Source organism: Canis lupus, chromosome 8 (genome assembly GCF_011100685.1).
Source record: "Canis lupus familiaris isolate Mischka breed German Shepherd chromosome 8, alternate assembly UU_Cfam_GSD_1.0, whole genome shotgun sequence".
NCBI classification, from domain to species: Eukaryota; Metazoa; Chordata; class Mammalia; order Carnivora; family Canidae; genus Canis; species Canis lupus.
In genome coordinates, this window is record NC_049229.1 from 59940443 (window position 1) to 59957949 (window position 17507).

Genomic DNA, 17507 nt, shown 5'->3' on the forward strand with positions numbered 1-17507 from the left:
GCGAGTTGGCGGCTCCCCAGCGCCCTCCCCGCGCCGCAGTCCGGGATGAGCGCGAGAGGCGAGGGGGGCCCCGGGCGCGGGGAGCCGGTCTCTCCAGGGGCGCGCGGGGCGGGGGCTGGCACCGAACCACTGAGCCCGCGGAGAGGTGAGCGCGGAGTCGGGCGGGAGGCCGGGGAGGTCCTGGACGGAGGGTAGCGGGGAGTGATGAAGCAGCTTGGGGAGCCCTGCTTAGAGCTGGTTGGGCAAACAGAAGCGGGAGGACGGAGCAGGGGGAGCCTCAACTCTGAATTCGCGGATACCAGAATGAATTCATTAACCTGCTTTGAACGTTTCCCTTTGCTCTCATCATTTCTCCCTAAAGCCAGAAGAAATCCCCACCTTCTGAGATGTTCTCCAATTACCCCTGCCCCCCCCCCCCCCCCGCGCGCAGGACACCTCCGGGTCTTTTTCTTCCAAAGACCTGCAAAGAGGTTTCCGTGTCCTTTTGTGCAGATATCACACACTCACACACACACACACACACACACACACACCCCTTACGCGCCCACTCTGTGGTAGGACCGACAAGCTTATGCATTCAAGTTAACTTAAAATTTCTCCTCCCCAGAAATGTTTTCCCCAGTGAAGTTCCCACTTTGTTCTCCGCATTTAATCACTCCTCCATTTGGCTTCATGTCCCAACCAGCATCTGCAAAACACACCCTTAAGTATATGTTGCTCTAATCTCGGGTTCTGCTTTGGGCTTGGAAAAGCTGGAGACACATCAGTAGCTAAAGGGCAGAGGGTGTTCTATGTCTTACTGCTCAATAGCAAACTCCGTGAACTGAACCCTGAAGATTTATTTTGGTGACTCAAACCTCTGCGGATGAATGAAGACCACGTATTATGAACTCCAAAGAAGTTGTACTTAAAGCGTCATCAGGCTGATGAGGGTGCTTCCTAATGAGGAGCTGCATTCCTCTTCCCTTGTAAGTTTCTCTGTTACATTTTAGTCCTTAAGAAAATATTATTTATGCTTCCGTAAGGCACCGTGCCCAACATTTTACCAAATATATACAAAGCTGTAATCTTGCTTCTTATGAAACACATTTTAAGGTGATTCCCTCACTCTCAGTTACCACCAGAACATAATCCCAGGTAACTCTTTTTTTTAAGAGATGGAGCTGAATTATTTTTGTTTTTCCCCTTGAACTTTTTTACTTTTAAAATTTTCAATCACACAGAAAAGTTAGTGCTGTTTGGTAATAACCAAAATGCGGTCAGAGATTGCATTTGTTTGTTATTTCTATCTAGTGCATTTTATTCTAGTGTATTCTATTGATTCCTGACCACAGCAGATCATTAAAAGAACTCAATACCTTCTATAAATTCAGCATCAATGACAATATCCATGGAACAGAAGGCAGTTGTATCCCTGCTCACTCAAGTTTCTCCCCAGACTTAGTCCTAGCCTTAGTCAAAGAACATTTCTTTGTTTCTTGTCCCCCAAAAGGCCATGTTTCAGGGATAAATGAGTGTTTTTACATATGTACACCGATTGGAGAAGCACATAAATTATTTTACTAAATTTTAGGAGAAGAATTCAGTAAGGTACACACCATTATGAATGAGCTCAGATTTTCATGTCATTCTAGGAAGGTTTTAACGTGAACCAAACTTTTAAGGCACGTAGAAGTCATGCCTGTTTTCAATAACCTACTTATTTATGGGTGAGTCTTTTTCCCAAAGTCTTTCAGCTTGAAAAGAGTTGAAAATCTCTTTGCAAGGGGGATCTACTGTCTCAGCATATTGACAGATGCTTCTCTCAAGCAACCAATGAAAGGCTTGGGACAATCTGGCCAATAGAAAAGGTTTTGCTCAGTATGGGGTGGGACATAGTCTCCGCATCCAATGGGAATGTTTGAAATAGATTCATTTCATTTTTGCTTCCGTCAAGCAAATATTTGTTTGGTCGAAAATGGTTAGAACAAATGTAGTGTCAGAACTTTCCTACCATTAAATCATCTAGATGTTTGCTGAATCATAGAACGAGATTTGGAAGAAGTCAGCTCAAGATACTTCCTGGTTCAATTTTCCACCTCTGAATAGGATTCCAATTTATATGACCATTCAGGAATACTAAATACAAGAGACTCTCAACTCTAGGAAACAAACTGAGAGTTGCTGGAGGGGAGGTGGGGAGGAGTTGTTGGGTGATGGGCATTAAGGAGGGCACTTGATGTAATGGGCACCGGGTACTGCTATATGCAAATGAGAAACCACTAAATTCTACCCCTGGAACTAATAAAACAATATATGTTAACTAAAATGAATTTAAAGATTTTTTTTTAAAGAAAAGATACTAAATACAAAAAAAGAATACTAAATAGATCTAGTGAAAGAGATTGCAAACTCTGTATTGATGGGCTTTTTCAAAATTTAAGATACTTAGCTTAGGCCAGAGTTTTTCTCACTTCTGGTCTAAATCTTTTCCTTCCTTAAATTATTCAATACTGGGACGCCTGGGTGGCTCAGCCGTTGAGCGTCTGCCTTTGGCTCAGGGTATGATCCTGGAGTCCCAGGATCGAGTCCCCCGTTGGGCTTCCTGTGTGGAGTCTGCTTCTCCCTCTATGTCTCTGCCTCCCTCTGTCTGTGTCTCTTGTGAATAAATAAATAAAATTTTTTAAAAAATATTCAATATTTATATGAAGATGAAGAACAACAATACCCTTACCTATTAGAGATTAAATTGTCCAACACCTTCTTCATATCAGGTAACTTTTTGTACCCCTTTACCAATATATACACGAATTTGGCCAACTCATACTTTTCTTAAAAGCATCTCTTTTTTAATTTTAAAGATTTTATTTTTAAGTAATCTGTACACCCAACGTGGAGCTCAAACTCACAACCCCAAGATCAAGAGTCACATGCTCTACCAGCCAGCCAGGTGCCCTCACTTCAAAGCACCTTTTTTACTACAAATTTCCAAAAGATAAGGTCAAAATCTCTCCAAACCTTACTGATCTTCTCCATCTATAAAATAAAGATAAGCAAGAAGTACAAAATATTTGACCAACTTATGCATATTTTAGCCAGTCATCCTATCCTCCTGAGTAGAAAGTGCAACCAAGCAGGAGAATTGTGCCAACCTTTACTCAGTTTCTTCCATCTACAAAATGGGGTACTAAATATCTGGCTAGTTGTAACTCCAGAGTTGCTTAAGGAGACAATAGATGTGAAAGTGCTTTGTAAACTGTGCAGGCATTTGCAGATTTAAGGGATCATTCTTATTACTTAAGCCATCAGATTTTTCTTACTCTGCCAGCACATAGCAAGCATGTTTTAAGAATACGTCACTTATTCCTCATAGCAATCGTAGCAGATGGGCACACTTATCATCATGATTTCATTTAAAACAATGCCTGACATAATCTAGGCACCTAAATATTTGTTAAGGGGGAAATTGGAGCTTGGAAAGGCCAATGGTTTGTCTAAGTAAACATGGCTAGTTAGGAATGAAAGTAGAAATCAAACCAGGAGGGGCACCTGGGTGGCTTAGTTGGTTAAGGGACTGCCTTCAGCTCAGGTCATGAATTCTAGGGTCCTGGAATTGAGCCCAATGTCAAGCTCCCTGCTCAGTGGGGAGTCTGCTTGCTTCTCCTTCTCCCTTTCCCTCTGCTCATGCTCTCTCACCCTCTCACACTTGCTCAGTCTCTCTCTTTTTCAAATGAATAAATAAAATCCTAAAAAAAAAAAAAAGGAAAGAAAGAAGAAAGAAAGAGAAAGAAAGAAAGAAAGAAAGAAAGAAAGAAAGAAAGAAAGAAAGAAAGAAAGAAAGAAAGAAATCAAGAAATCACACCAGGCCCTCACTCATCTCTAGATCAAATTACCATTTCTTACCCAGAGCAAATTACATAAAATTATCTTGATCTCTGGAGTAGTCAGTTTCACTGGAAATTGCAGCCTAAACCATCTGTATCCTTTTCCCATTGCATTGGCATCTCCCCACCTTCTGAAATTCCTTATATTCTTCCCCCCTGTCAAAGTGAATATTAATCTTAGACCATCAGGCATCATCAAACAAATAAAAGAAGTACTGGGGAAGAGGTGAGCAGGAAAGGCAGTGGGAAAGCCTTTATAATTGTTCCTAAAGTCACACCAAACCAAATGTGCAGTCATCTTACAGTAGTCAGATAAGCAGTCTTGTTGGAATTACTTTGACTTTTCCAGGTCTTACTCACTTCTGCACAACCACATTATGTTGCTAGGTCTGCTCTACTCTTTCAGTGGTCGATTAATAATGCTGATTATAGAAAGAGGACCTCCGTCCAGTTTATGTAATACTTCTATATTTAGAGTCTGATATTGCATTTTTAAAATAGTCATATAATGTTACTGATACATATTGAAATATGGATCTATTCTGACCTGAAAAATAATTACTGATATGAACCATTCTTTCCATCAGGAATCAAAGTTAAGCTGACAACTGTAATTTCTAGGAGTATTATTGTATCTTTTATGGAAGATAATGCTTTTTCATTTCTTTCCAAATATGGGGAATTATTTTTTCACGAAGAGTCTCTAAAGAGCCATATCCTTGGATTCCAAAAGTTGTGACCATAACCTTCAGTTAGAAAGAATCCAACATTTTTAGAAAGCCATCATCAATTATTACCCCATCATTCATTGCACCGTACTAAAACCCTGGCTCATCAGAACTCACCGAATTAAATCTGCCCTCAGCAACATCTTAGAAGGGTCAAATCCTGTATTTGCTAGGATATAAACAAGGTCACTGCAAGTCTAAATGGCCACTGCTATCCTATATGATAATATAAGCAAAGTTCCTGCCAGTCAATATGGCAATTAGAGAATGGCACTCCCTCCAGTGGAAAAAGCACCATGGCACGGCTTGATTTGTAGACACTGCCTTTGTTCAAACCAGAAGATACCCCCTGGGGCTGGAGGGTGGGGTGAAGGAGGACATACTGATACAAGAAAACATAGGAGTGTGTCCAAAACTTGGCTTGGCCTTTAGTCCCTGTTCATTCCTTCAGCTTGATGCAATGCAGAAACTTCATAACTGCATGCTCTGGCCCCTTATATAAAATATATAGATGGGATACATTGAGCAGGAGGAGTACATGGTGGGTTCCAATTATTCAAGGTCAATTTTTGTAAAACAAATATTTAGTACTTTATACCATACATTAATTCAACTTAATTTTTTAATTTATTTATTTATTTATTTATTTATTTATTTATTTATTTATTCATGAGAGAGTAAGAGTGAGCACAAGCAAGGGGAGGGGCAGAGTGTGGAACCCGACTTGGAGCTCAATCTCACAACCCTGAGATCATGATCTGAACTGAAATCAAGAGTTGGATGCTTAACCAACTGAGCCACCCAGGGGCCCCCAAATTAATTTTAAAGCAGTCTATCATTATTATTTATTATCTTATTATTATGTTTGTCATTTCTGGACGTGTTCAGTTTCTCTTGTTTTCATTATTTTTCTCAGTAATAGAAGATCAAACTATCATAGCTCTGCAACATTCTAGCTGTGTTCTTTTATGAAATCCATAACATTTAGCTTAACTTAATTTTGTAGTGATATATCCATTGCTTTTGAGTCATGAATGATGGAAACAATAAATTTAATTCTAAAATATTAATATTAAATATTACTGAATTCTAAAGTATCACCTTCTAACTCTGACCAGCTAGGAAACTTATTATATTAGAAAAGCTACTGAGAGGATGTGAAATTCACAGAGATGGTTTACTTTCTTCTACTTAATCCTTAGGAGATAGCGTCACCTACTATATTCTGTCTTTGATGCTGAGACTTTTATTTGTAATGCAGGCACATTGGATATAGAGTATTTTTTCTGGCAAATAGAATTTTAAAAGCTAACATCAGAGACCTCATTTATTAAATTTTATATTCAAAAGAGGTAACTGGAGGTTAGTGTATTTATCCATTTTTCTGCCCTTTCTTCATGCATAGCTACAGATCCTTACACTGTTTATATTGGTAGTGATCTCCAGTCCATCAAACAGAGATGTAGTTACTTTAGAAATTCTGAGCTTACTCCAGTGAGAAAGCTGAATCATAGAGTATAATCATTAGTAGCAGCAACTTCAGAGATCATGTAGTGAGAGCTTTCCAAACTTTCCTGGTGCTTCCATGGTCCAAGTGCTTCTGGAAGTCCTGTTTCAATGGATCTAAGATGGTTGTCTGGGGATTTACTTCTTTAACAAGGGACCCAGATGATTCTTTCATGCAAAGTGGAAACCTCCTAGCACTGGAGCCCTTTGTTTTTACAGATTCAGCAGTGAAGTCCTGAGAGGTAAGATGATTTTCCCAAGGGCAAACAGCTGGTCCATGACAGAGTCAGGACAGGAACACAGATATCCTGACAGGCCTCAAGTCTTCAGAAAATGGAATGTGTTTGAGAGACATTTTCAACCATGGAAGAGGTTGTAGCTTGTGGGGGGGAAAACCAAAGATACATAATCAGAAATTTCAATTGTCTGAAACTCCTTACTTCAGATGCATTCTAGCTAATTGAGCACTGATGACTCTCTTGTCCTTTATTTCCTGAACACATTCCTCCAGCCTTTGCTCTGATTGGACCCATATGCCTGCATATGGTTTATGGGGCTCTCCTCAGTAACTTTGGATCTATCATCACATCTGTCTTCTTCATTGCCCTCCTTAAAACTTTTATCAAACCAGACATGTCTCCCCCAATTCACACAAAGTTCCTTTCCATACCATTAACTCTATCATCCTTCCGTTTTATTACCTATTTCTGCATCTAACATTAGTGCATGCTCATTCATATGAATGTTACACTTTTGACAGCTGTCAGAGTGGAAAAACCACCATGATAGAGATTGGAACTCCTAATTCCTACTCCCAGCTCTGTCATTTATAAGCTGTGTGACCTTGAGCAAGTCACTTAGCCTTTCTGAGCTGTTGTTCAATGAAAGAGTTAAAGTCTCAGATTCTGAGTCCTGTCTTTCTGAGTCTGCCCTATCTCTTTAAGGAAGAAAGGAACTATCTTTTCTCATTTATTTTTCCCTTTGTACTGGGCCTATTTTTATAAAGCCACATAGAGTGCTCACTCATTCAATAAATGCTGACACTTCCTTCCTTGGTCTAGTTTGACTTTCCTCCTCCCATCACAGATGGTGTATGAGCTACATATCTGATCACAGCTGACCTTTGTATTTGGTAAGAACTGGATTTTTTAAAAATAGTACAAACTGTATGTCTTTCCAGTGCCACCATTCCTTTTCATGAAATGGCACATCCTGTTCCTTGACTCTCCATATTTTCCATTAAAACAAAACGTTGTTTCCTCCTTTCCCTTTTATCTTACAGGTTCTTTTTAATTTTAAGTATAAGTATAACACTCCTGATTTTTTAGTTTTTTCCATACTATTTATTCATATTCCTGAGGACCTGGTCTACTCACCTCTTTCTTTAAAACCTCCATTCATAATTAGGTCTCTATTCAGCTGTGGCTTGGGTCATGTTTGTTTATGTTTGAAGATACTTGGTTTCACAATCAGAACCATAAGCCCATTTATTTGTTTTGGTGATTTTTTTAGGTAGCTCTTAAAACATTTGGCACTCTATCACATGTAAAATTTCTCTATTCAGTCAAGTGATCCACACCCAAATTTACTAACCTTAGAAAAACATACTTGAAAGAGGACAAAAAGAAGTATGAGGTAATAGAAAGTCACTCAGAGTTCAAAATAATACACAAGATTGTAGAATAAAAATATGTGAGACTTCAGGACCTTGGACAGTTAAACATAGTCCTGCTGCAATCTCTGGCATCACTGAATCCGCAAGCGTGCGGTACATTGGAAAATCCACAGCACCGTATCAGACACCGTACCTTGAAATACTATGAATGGTTTTTCATAACTCATATCTTACAAGAAGAAAATAAAGACTTCCCTAATGAAAACAATAAAACTCAGACTATACACTCAAATAGACAAGCATGAACAGTTTCAAAGCATTGATGGAATGCTAACACAGGGCAGGGTGGTAGGATCTCTACAAAGCAGTGCGGAGTGGCTTACATGACTCTTCCTTAGATAGTTTGCTGTTTCGTTTTTTTAATGTAAGCGAACACTTTTAATTACACAATTATGAAGAACTAGAGGTGAGCAATATCAGAAACAAAAAAGTTCAACCTCACTACCATTCAAGAAATGCAAATTGAAAAAATAGGGTGCTGTGTTTCATCTTTCAGATTGGCAGAGATTACAAAAATTTCCAAGGATGTAGGGAAATAAGCACGTTCATGCACTGCTGATGTGAATGCAAATTGGTACAAGTCTTTGTTTAAGGTGATGCAGAAATATGGATCAAAAGCCTAAATAATGATAAAGCTATATATATATAACATGAAAATAGATTTCCAATTCATTGTTAAATAGAAAAAGCAGGTTATCAATTGATACAGTAATTTACTTATGATAATTTTTTTTTGTTGTTTTTTTTTGTTTTTTTTTTTTGTTTTTTTTTTACTTATGATAATTAAACATAGATTCCGAAAGGATATAGCCCAAAATGTCATCTTCTTAGAAACTTAGATGAGGGAGGGGAGGAGATCATTTACATTTTGTTTACATGTTTTCTAATGTATCTGTATTCAACATAAATTACTGTGTCTGTTATAAAACAACAATTTGGGACACCTTGGTAGCACAGTCAGCTGAGCGTCTCTTAGTTTCGGCTCAGGTCGTGCTCCAAGTGTGGTAAGATGGAGCCCCACATGGGCTCTGTGCTCAGCACAGAGTCTGCTTGGGATTCTCTCTCTCCTCTTCTCCTCCACTCATGCTCTCTACCTCTCTCTCTCTCTAAAATAATAAATAAATAAATCTTTTTTTTTAAAAAGTGAATTTATGAAACAATAATTTACCCCATTATCAACAGAATTCCAGTGGTAAAAATTACCTAGTTTAGGAATTACATTTGGTGGATTGACTTGGCGTGTTTAAGGGAGGTCAGGGGGGTGAACAGTCATTAGCAAGAAAGTGAATGTCCCCAAATAATTGTAAACAAAGAGTTGGGGTCTGAATTACTCCAAGCTTTGAAGCTATGGTTCAGAGTTTGGATTTTATTCTGGAAGCAATAGACCACCATTTCATGTACTGAGCAAGGAAGGAGCAATGATTAAATCTGTGAAGTTTTTGTTTTCTTTTGTTTTAATTACTCCAGCTTTTTCTTTTTTCTTTTTTTTTTTTTTTACTCCAGCTTTTTCATAGAGAATGGAATGAAGTGAGATAAGATTGAAAGCCAGCAACATCAGTAAGAAGACCACAGTAAAGGCTATCCTCTTAGGGATCCATTTCTATAGTAAGAAGACCACTGTAGAATATGGCAGATGAGAGTATAGAAATCAATGAAAAAATAAAATAGTTTCTATTTAAGGTAGAAATGAAGAAATCAGGGATACTTCACATCTTTGGAATTAGAGATAACTTTGACAGTATTTTTTAAAGTAATCCCTATACCTAACATGTGGCTCAAACTTACAACCCCGAGATCAAGAGTCACATGCTCTATATTGAGTGAGCCAGCCAGGTGCCATCTGACAATTATTCTTTAATATCAAATTAAGAAAGACTAAACCACTCCTTTTGGGTATCAGTTCTCAAATCTTCTTATGGAAGTCTATCATTGTTGGGGGTTGAATGGTGACCTCCAAAAAGATATATCCACGTCCTAATCTTAGTAATTTGTGAATATTACCTTATTTAGGAAAAGGGTGTTTGCGGATATAATTAAATACCATAGGATTTCACTCTTATGTGGAATTTAAGAAACCAAACAAATGAACAAAGGGGGACAGAGAGAGAGAGAGAATGGGAGAGGCAAAACAAGAAACATACTGTTAACTATAGAGAACAAACTGATGGTTACTGCAGGGAGGTAGGTGGGGGAAATGAGTTTAATAGGTGATGAGGATTGAGGAGGGCACTTCTTGTGATGAACACCAGGTGTTATACGGAACTGTTGAATCATTATATTGCACACATGAAACTAATATTACTCTGTACATTCACTAACTGGAATTTAAATTAAAACTTTAATAATTAATTAATTAAGGATCAACCAAGACTATCTGAATGGGCCCTAAATCTAATGATAAATATCCTTATAAGAGTGAGACAGAGGGAGGGGATCCCTGGGTGGCGCAGCGGTTTGGCGCCTGCCTTTGGCCCAGGGCGCGATCCTGGAGACCCGGAATCGAATCCCACGTCGGGCTCCTGGTGCATGGAGCCTGCTTCTCCCTCTGCCTGTGTCTCTGCCTCTGTCTCTCTCTCTGTGATTATCATGAATAAATTTTAAAAAATTAAAAAAAAAAAGAGTGAGACAGAGGGAGATTACAAGAAGAAAAGAAGATAATGTGACCCTGGAAGCAGGAACTGGAGTGATGCACCTACAAGTCAAGCAATGCTAGCACCACTAGAAGCTGGAAGAGGCAAAAATTGGGATTCTCCCCTAGAGCCCATGGAGGGAGCACAACCTTGCTGGATTTTAGACTTCTAAACTCCAGCAGTGTGAGAGCATACTTTTCTATTATTTTAATCCACCCAGCTGTGTCAATGTGTTGTGGCAGCCACATGGAACTTATAAAAATGTAGATCCAAAAACCTGTAAACCAGTATGAATGATAAGTATACGATTTAATCAGTGTTCATTACTCTTTCCTATTAAAAAAAAAAAGTTTAATTCAGGGAAATCCTCAACCACACATGAAAGCAGAGAGAATAATATAATGAACCTTCATGTTTCCCAAACTCAGTTTCAATAACCATCAACACATAATCAATTGGTTTCATTTCTAGTTTCTTTTTTTTTTCATTTCTAGTTTCGCCCATCACCCTGGCACTCGATTATTTCAAAGCAGATCCTAATCACCATATTTTCCATCAAAAATACTTGAAAAGTATTTAACATAAGAAAATGCCATTTTTCATCTTAACAACATATCCTTGATAATATCAGATATCTAGTCAGTATTCAAATTTCCCCTGATTTTCTCATATGCAACTTCTTTCTTCAGTTGGCTGTTTGAAACAGGATCCAAACAAAATGTGCATTCTATATTTGGTTCCTACCTATCTTAATTCTCATCACCTATGAGTTCCCTCTCCTTTTCTTTTTCCTTCTAGTTTGTTCATTGAAGAAACCAGCTCAGGTCATTTGCATGGTAGAACTTCCAGGATTTTAATCCATCCCTGAGTGTCTTCAATATGCTCGTATTTCCCATGTTTCCTGTAAGCTAGAAATTAGATCTCGAGCAGATTCAGCTTCAATAGTTTGGGTGAGAATACTTCCTAGGTGGGGTTTGGGATGGCACTGCATGGCACTAATGCCTGGATGTCTTCTTGTGCAACACAAAGATCAGCCAATGGTTTCAGGAGTTATTGACCTGATCTACCCATTATGAACTTCCCTGTTCGCTTGACCCCCAACTGTTTTATGTTAATTAATGATCATTGCCCAGAATCTCCATTTGAGGTTGCAAAATTATGATATCTTAATTCTACCTCTCTTTTTGCATTTATTAGCTGGAACTATTATTTGGGGGGGTTAAAGATTTTATTTATGTATTTGAGAGAGAGAGCACACATGAGAGAAAGCATGAACAGGGGAAAGGGGCATAGGGAGAGGGAGAAGCAGACTCCTCAATGAGCAAGAAGCCAGACATAGGGCTCAATCTCAGGACGCTGGGATCATGACCTGAGCCGAAGGCAGACGCTCAACTGACTGAGCCATCCAGACGCCCCTAGCTGGAACTATTGTAAAAAGAACTTTCCCTCATAAACTATTTGACCACCTTGATGTAGAGACTGTACAGGAGAGACAGGATAGATGCTCAACTCTTTCTCTGTATGTACCAATTTTCACAATAAGATGTTGATTCCCTAGCACTCTCCAAGGATGACCAATAGGATTTATTTTGCCTTGTGTCTTTAGGAAATAATAAATTTTCCTCTAGTTGTTTTCTTATTTGGGGGGTTCTGATCAGAAGATAAAGGTACTATTTCCTTGTCTGTGTCTCCTGGGAGTCAATGTCTATAAGTGAATCCCAGACCCATTCACTTTTATGCCTATATATGCATCACTGATTTCAGCTCCTCTAATAATAGAGGAGGACACAGAGGGCCAGAGTAGCTTGGCAATTTGCTAACATAACAGCTAATTAGTAGCAGGATCCAAATGAGATTCCAAATCCATGCTTTTTCCATTGTAAGGTAACTAAGATAGCTATTTAGATTGCTAAATACTGTGCTGCCAGATGCAGAGTAGCCACAATTATCACAATAATAAATACATTCATGTGCCAGATAAGGAAGTCAAATTTACACATCTTGTGGTTATGTGCAAGTCTTCTTATTGTAGTTTGATCAAGAAGGTCAGTAAATGGCAATGTACACACACACACACACACACACACACACACACACACAAAGAGAGATTCAAGCCAATTGTTCAAAGGACTTGAGCTTGATTAGGAGAAAAATGCTCTTCTATTTTGACATTGGAAAGAATCATATTTTGCTTAAATTCTGAGACAGAATATAAAAAAGCAACACCAGAAAGACAGTTCCCACAGTGTGTTCTACCCCACTTTGTCTTTACTTAACTTTATTTTAATTTAAAAAATACTTTTTTTCAAATTGAATTAAATAAAAAAATAAAAATAAAAAATATTCACAGATCTTTACGACGTGGATTCAGATAAAACATAGTTCAAATTCTGTTTCCCTCCTTCCTAAAATGTAAGTGATAACAGTCAAGTATAATGTAATACTCTCAGGGCTGTAAGAAAAGGGTTAGCTCTTTGGGGCACCTGGGTGGTTCAGTTGGTTAAGCGTCTGCCTTTGACTCAGGTCATGATACCAGGGTCCTAGGATGGAGCTCTGCACTGAGCCCTCCACCCACTCAGCGAGGAGTCTGCTTCTCCCTCTCCCTCTGCCTGTTGCTCTGCCTACGTGTGCGCACACACTCTGTCAAATAAATAAATAAAATATTTTTAAAAACTGTATTTGAAATCAGCATGTATCCTTGAAGAAACCCTTTATATTTACATTATTTATTATATTTAGTATATATGATGTGTATGGCAATAGACGATAGAATTAGAAAATTCCTGGAGAAGACTAAAAATCAGTGTTTTCTTATCTATTGTATCAACAGCTAAATAAAAGTGGAATTGATGTCTTCTTTGTGGCTCCATACAAAGAGCAATGTGTACAAAATACAATGACATATTTTGATCCAGCAATGTCACAGGAAAGAGAGCTAGAACGACCTCTCTTCATTCTCTTCCCTATAAGTGAAGTATCCAAGAAGGGAAGAATACACAAGTACCTTCACATTTCCGGATCAGTTTATTTCATTTATAGAAAACTCTGATTTTAAAAAACAATATTAGGGGATCCCTGGGTGGCTCAGCGGTTTGGCGCCTGCCTTCGGCCCAGGGGGTGATCCTGGAGACCCGGGATCGAGTCCCACGTCAGGCTCCCTGCATGGAGCCTGCTTCTCCCTCTGCCTATGTCTCTGTCTCTGTCTATCATGAATAAAATAAAAATCTTTTTTAAAAAATAAAATAATAAAAAACCATATTAACATAAGTACTCACTTCTCTCCACTAACTCCACCCCAGCAATCTTCAATCCTTTAGCAGTTATGTTTCTCTAACAGCCTCTCTGCATCTCTCTCTCTCCTGTCTCTTTCTTCTGCCCAGTGTCTTCCCTTGTTTGGTTCAGAATTCTTGGAAGAAGACTGGGCATCTGTGCCCCAGGATTAGTGAGGGAAATCCTGTTGGTTCCCCAATCTTGGAGTTTAAAAAGATGGGTTCTAGGCATCATCCCATATGTAGTGATCCAGGTCTCCAGGGATAGAGTACCAAAATGTATATTTGCATCAAGCTTCTCCCAGAATTCTGATAGAACAGGCCTAAGGACAGGTGTCTGGGAACCAGTCTCATGAAGCAGAGTGATTTTTCATCACCATAGACAGGACACACATTTGTCTTTTCCCATCTCCCTCTACCCAATATACCCTAACCAAACATTACCACTATAATAAACTTTTAATTCTATACGCAAACCCTATAAGAATATTAAAATCCCAGTACCTAAATTTTAAAACTATCATTTGAAACAGTGTTTTCCTTTCAGAGAGAAGGCTTTGCTTAAGACTATATCATCACCTTACTTTGTATAGTACACGCAAGGTTGAAAACCCCATCTGGGCAAGATATTTGCATCAGCAAAGGCTCTTTCAATCTCAAGTGTAAAAAAAAAAAAAAAATCCAACCCATCTTAAGCAGACAAGGAATTTACTGGTTCAAAAAAAAAAAAAAAGGAATTTACTGGTTCATCTTACTGAGAAGTCCAGATATTATTGACTTCACTCATGGCTTGATCCGGGGACTCAAAATAGTATTTCAATTCCATTTCTCTTTATCTCTTAGCTCTCCTTCTTCTGGTCTGGCTCTGATCTCAACAGAATATTTTCTCAAGGTTGCAAGATGGTCACAGCAGTTCTACTTCACATCCTCCTGAAGTCAAGGCCAGCAGGGAAGAGGCTTCCTTTCCCTCCATAGTCCCAGAACTGATCTCATTACATGTCATTGGATCTAATGAGTCACATAGCCATCCTTGAACCACGGACTATGCTCTGAGGAATGTGGTACTCATTTGGTCAAGTCTGAGTCACTGCTCTCTGTTGAAGCCATTGGTAGAATCAACACATATGTACCAACTGTGATCGGGATAGCCCTCCAAAAAAGATACTGGGTGCTGTCACCAAAAGGATACTGGACAGCTAAAAATGGCAAATGTCCTTCCAAGTATATCATGATTTCAAGCCTATTTTGACTAATATAGGAAAAACTAGTAGGTTGCAAAACTTAAACCCAAACCAGAATTTTTCATCTTTTTATGAACTTCATCATAGATACGTCCCCAAATGAGACATCATGATCTATTCTAACAAATTCAAAGCAAATTAGACAAGGTTGTCTTTCTTATCTTCATATTCAATTTTAAGCAATGAATCAAACAATATGAAAAAGCTGAAAATAAAAAATAGATCATGAATGTAAAATGTCATTAAATAATGATGATGCATTTTGTGGTAGCTGATTGCATTCAGCACTTTCATTCTGGAATAAGGTTATTTTTCTACCTAAGTGTCATTAGAAGCTTTTCAGAACTGAATATACAGTGATCTAAGATGCGTATAGATGCATATTCTGCATAAGCAATACCTGAAAACATGATGAAACGCCTGGGTGGTTCAGTGGTTGAGCATCTGCCTTCAGCTCAGGTTGTAATCCCAGGGTCCTGGGATTGAGTCCCACATCGGGCTCCCCACAAGGAGCCTGCTTCTCCCTCTGCCTATGTCTCTGCCTCTCTCCCAGTGTCTCTCATGAATAAATAAATAAATCTTAAAAGAATACCTGAAAACATGAAAAACATACCTAGCATAAACCGAAACACTTAAAAGCACGTTGTATGTAAGAAAATTAAGAAATCATCCAATATATATAAAGAACACTCACAAATCAATAAGAAAAAGATAAACAACCAGCAGAAAATTGGGCAAAGATCCTGAACGGACATGCCTCACAAAGGAGCTATCCAAATAACCAATACACGTATGAAAAGGTGCTCAACTTTCTTTGTCATCAAGAAAATGCAAATTAAAAGCATAATGTAATAGCACCACACACCCACTAGAAAAATAACAAATGTTGGAAAGTATATACAGCAACCAGGATCCTCACCCACCACTGTTGAGAGTATAACTTGATACAACCTTTTTGAAAAGTGCCAGAACCTATTCACGTGGACATGTGCTTCTTCTATACCAGTAATTTCACTCCTAAAAGTATACCCAAAAGACATGACCAAGGATGTTCATTAGAAGCACAATTCATAGCAGTCAAATACCAAAAACTCCCAAAAGGCCCATCAGCAGTGGGATGGATCAATAAATTGTGTTACAGTGGCACAATTTGAATCTGTGTAGCAGAATGAACAGACAGCACAGATGAGTCCTCACAAACATAAAATTAAATATAAGAAACCAGCCACAAGGGATCCCTGGGTGGCTCAATGGTTTGGCGCCTGCCTTCGGCCCGGGGCGTGATCCTCGAGTCCCGGGATAGAATCCCACATCGGGCTCCCTGCATGGAGCCTGCTTCTCTCTCTGCCTGTGTCTCTGCCTCTCTCTTTCTCTGTGTGTGTGTGTGTGTGTGTGTGTGTGTCTCATGAATAAATAAATAAAATCTTTAAAAAAAAAAAAGAAAGAAAAGAAACCAGCCACAAAAAAGTGCATACTGCAGCATTCCATTGATACAAAAATTAAGAACAAACTAAACTAACCTGTGCAATTAGAAGACAAGACACCAGGTAACCTTGAGAGGACAGTGCCCAGAAGACTTGGGGGTTTTAAATACTCTGTTTCTTGATATGGCTGCAACCTACATGAATGTGTTAAGTTTCTGAAAATTCAGCTAGCTGACACTTACCTACATTTCTCTGAATATATATTCCACTTTAAAGGTTAAAAATAGAAAAGGAAGAAATCAGTTAAGTCTCTAGCCTGTCATTCCCAGCCTATCCTTTCTTTCCACTACCAATTCCCTTGCTGTTCTGTAAAGTTGCCTTTGTGTTAAAATAGTGCTCTGTTTTAACGTGTGGTGGGTGGTTGATGTGATGTCTCTATAAATAGTTTGTAGAGAAACTATTTATAACCACGATAATGGTTTGGGAAGTACAATATAAATGTTAGTTTTAAGCATCTGGGGATGTACACAATATTTTGTTCTCATAAAAATCACATTATTAAGTTATAGTACTTTTACTGGGTTTTATTTTACCTTTGCAGCAGAGCACCCATAACCCCTCATGATTTCTAGCTGCAGATGACACCACACTTCATTCCTACTCAGATCACAGCTATTAGAGACATGAAATCAAGGCAAGAGTCAGAGAAAGCCTTCATTGTTGATCCTGTTGAATCTTGTTTGAGATAATGAAAGTCTGAGATTTGCTGCCCTCTTCATTCTATTCCTACTTCTCATCAGTGGCCCCATATCTAGTACACATAGAATAATGATCAGAAAAAAAAAGAATAATGATCAGGTTTTCAACAAAATCTTCATTTCTCCAGGCGCCTAGAGCTTCCAACTCTTGACTTCTGTTTGGATCATGAACTCAGGGTCATGAGATTGAGCCCCTCCCCCTTCTTCTGCCACTGGACTCCACATTTAGTGTGGAATCTGCTTGAAATTCTCTCTCTGTCTCCCCCTCTGCCATTCCCCCAGCTCATGCTCTCTATCTCTCTAAAATAAATACATATTTTTTTAAATATTATTTGGGGATGCCTGGGTGGCTCAGTGGTTGAGCATATGCCTTCGGCTCAGGTCGTGATCCCGGGGTCCAGGGATTGAGTCCC

At 38.7% G+C, this 17507-nt stretch overlaps 1 long non-coding RNA gene across 1 annotated transcript; it reads left to right on the top strand.

The window, feature by feature from the left end:
* Window positions 1-3: 3 nt before the first annotated feature.
* LOC119873018 lies at window positions 4-16159 on the top strand. The gene is made up of 3 exons (XR_005362937.1): window positions 4-145; window positions 811-968; window positions 14515-16159. It is a non-coding gene; the product is annotated as an uncharacterized LOC119873018 (long non-coding RNA).
* The last annotated feature ends 1348 nt before the right edge of the window (window positions 16160-17507 follow it).